This window comes from Pundamilia nyererei, unplaced genomic scaffold (assembly GCF_000239375.1).
Source record: "Pundamilia nyererei isolate P.nyererei 1_Seehausen unplaced genomic scaffold, PunNye1.0 scaffold00013, whole genome shotgun sequence".
In the NCBI taxonomy this organism is placed as follows: Eukaryota; Metazoa; Chordata; class Actinopteri; order Cichliformes; family Cichlidae; genus Pundamilia; species Pundamilia nyererei.
This window is the reverse complement of record NW_005187414.1, coordinates 6,082,061-6,085,517: the sequence shown is the minus strand read 5'-3', so window position 1 is coordinate 6,085,517 and position 3,457 is coordinate 6,082,061.

The following is a 3,457-nucleotide window of genomic DNA, read 5'->3' as shown; positions in this document are numbered from 1 at the left end:
TGATTGTTGGGGGTTTCTTTGTTTTATTATTGTAGGGTCTACCTTGCAATATAAAGAAAATAAAATTCAAATAAAATTGAATTGAAAATAGAACTTTATTTTCAGAATTACAATTGCCTGGCAATTATTTCATGGTTCAGGCTTTAAAGGGTTAATAAAAGCAGACTGTTTTTAGTAGCCAAGCGTGTGTATGCCAATCAAAGGTTGGAATAAACACCAGACATCAAATAAGAAACGTGTTCCAAATTTCTTTTAAATTGATTTCTCAGTACAACTATTCTGTGTGTAGTTTTCGCTTCTGGTTGATTGGTTTTAGTTAAGGGTGGAACTGAATAAACTTGTATACATTCTCAAACCAATGATCTTAGAACATACACAACCAGAGTAGCTGTCCCTTTGGATCAGATTCAGAATAAACTGTATTGTCATTGCACCGTATGGTTAAAAACTACAACACAACAAAAAGGGACATATCGGGGAATGTCTTTGATCAGCATTTAATCCTGATATGTTTTCTTTTGAACTTGCCTAGGACATGATGTGTGCTCATCAGAGGCAGCCGCAATCAATGACCATTGCACAGCTGCAGGCTGTACTCATCCAGGAATGGACATCTGGACACTACACAGATGGGTGATTGCTTAAATATGTATTTCTATATGATTAGAAGTGTAAACTGTGACAATGCAACACTCCAGACTTGCAGCAATGTTGCTTCCATGCTTGGTGTTAAAGCCTCTATAGTCTAAATTATGGATAATCCTTTGCAGTCATGACATTTATATATTTTGTGTTTCAAACACTGGTTTTGATACAAAGTTTAGAATGATATTTATTTAAAATAATAATTCCCTGCAGGTTCAGCTAACCTTGCTGAAACTTGAATCATAGTTTTCATCCCTTTCAAGCGGCCTTGTCGGTCTCAGTGCAGGTTATGAAATGATAACTGTGACATGTAATCTATTGTTCGAGTTCCTTTGCACGCGTTTTCCCTCATTCGCATGAACATGTGCTTTTATGGATTCACTTGTGTCTATGTACACACAGTGCATTTGGAAAATATTCACACTGCAGAGTTGTTACTTTTTTTTAAACAAAGTATCGAGGGAAGGCTGCGACAGCTTACGTACACGTTATAAAGTTGTGTTTGATTTTTAACGAAATTGCAGTTTAAAGCTATTTTTTCCCACTTTCTCATTATGGGGTGAAATAAAAAATAAATCTGTTTTGGAAGAAGGCTGTAACAGGACAAAATGTGGTCATGTGAGGTGCTGTGAGTACTTTCCAGATGCGCTCTGAGTGGCATGTTCCCAAAAGCTTTGTATTAGGAACAAGACTGTTTGATCTCGGTCATGGTTTAGACTAAAATACAAAAGTTCACGGCAGTTTGCACATTTGTGACTGTTTCACTCTTTGGCCATGAAACCTTGTGCTCATTTTGTCCATACGAACGTGTACAGTCAGTACAGATAAAGCAGGATCACCTATACAAAACATGAATCACACTCACAGTTATCATTAACACTACAACCAAATCTACTTACGGTTTTTAGGCCCCCAGTAATGCAGCTTTGAAGGCCTTTAGGTGGAAATGACCTACAGATGTTCTCCAGAGATTAATGAGTTTTGTCCTTGCTGACGTTAAGCTGTCTTTTAAAGAAATCAGTCAGTTGCTGCTGACGCCGCTGAGATTATGCAGGAAAAATAAATCTCATGTTTTTATTTCCACAGTGAGAAAATGAGCTAAAAGAAGTCCAGTTCTTTGTTTCTTCTTTTTAGTGTGTTTGCTTCCTGTGTTTCTCTGTCCCCGACTCACTTTGATTGGGAGAAACAGCACTGCTGTTGACTATGTGAACTTTGTTCTGTTTCAACAGTCGAACCGTGTGATTAGTAAGATTAGTTTTACTGGACCGTGTGTGTGTGTGTGTGTGTGTGTGTTTAGTAAGAGGATTGGTGCATGTTACTGTATGCACTGGTGTCCTTAAACCGTTTGAATCTGGGAAATAATTTACATGTTATGCTTCTGTACATGTTTGTGTGCACTGTGGCTTTCTGAAGTGTTGATCATTGAACCTTAGACCTTTGTGCTTACTGCGTCATAAAAGAAAACCTCACAACACATGCAGTTTTTCAGCTGTTCTCTCAACTCTTTTGCCTTTCTCTGCTTTCAAACACTCTCTGCACCAACAAACACTGATGTCGTTTTGGTTGATGGCATCACTGATTAGTTTCAAACACAACTGATAACCGTTATCTGGACGATATCACTACAACATATCCATCCATCCATTCTCTTTAGCTTATCCTTATAAAGATTGTGGTGGTGGAGCGTCTCAAACAGGCTCTAGTGCTGGTGAGCACGGGGCCCACTAGAGGATGTTGGGTCCTCAGGCCACCCTCATGGAGTCTGTTTCTGATGGTTGCTCAGAGACTTTCACACCAGTGGCCTGCTGACCATGCCACTAAATCACAAAGAATGCAGTACTGAATCAGACAGTTTGCATTAAAATGCAGAGATACATGGCATGCATATGCAATCTGTGTAGGCTCTCGGTCATCCAGGTCATGGTAGTCTAAGGATCTTGGAAAGAAACTAGCTGGACTTCTTTAAATTTCGTGAAGATGTTTCATCTTTTATTTTATCTAGCTACTTAGACATATACAATATATCTCCGTAATCAGTCACAGGCACAAGTTTGTTTTTTTTCTTGGCTCACAGGTCACACCACACTCACCACAAACTTTATTGGGTACACCTATTCAGGTGCTCGATCACACAAATATATAATCAGCCAGTCACATGGCAGCAACCCAATGTATTTAGGCATGTAGACATGGTCAAAAAAACACTGAAGTTCAAACTGAGCAACAAATTGGGGGAAGAAAGGCGATTTTGTTTAGTCTGACACGGTTTTGCCACATGGTTGGTGCCAGACAGATTGGTCTGACTGCTGATCTACAGGGATTGCCCCAAACAAATATCTCTAGGATTTACAGAGAACTGTCTGAAAAAAAAAAAAGATCCAGTTATTGGCAGCTTCCTGTGTCAAAATACCTTGTTGGTGTCAGAGGATAGATGGCTTTGAGCTGATAGGAAGGGAACAGTAACTCAAATAACCACTCATTACAACCAAGGTCTGCAGAAGAGCATGTGTGATAGTACAAAACATTATACCTTGCAGCAGACGACCACACTGGCTACACTCAACTTCTCAGCCAAGAACAGGAAACTGAGGCTATAACTCATCCAGTCTCAGCGAAATTGGATAATTCAAGATTCTCCGTGTTACTTAGCTCGGGTTTCTTTAAGTTTCTTGAACATGATCTCAATCCAACAGAGCACCTTTGGGATGTGGTGGAATGGAGGGAGCTCTTGTAGGGTGTTCATGGTCTGTAGTAGTCTGTATCCATAGTGGTCGAAGAAACAAAGAGTGGTGAACCAGTGACAGGGTCATGG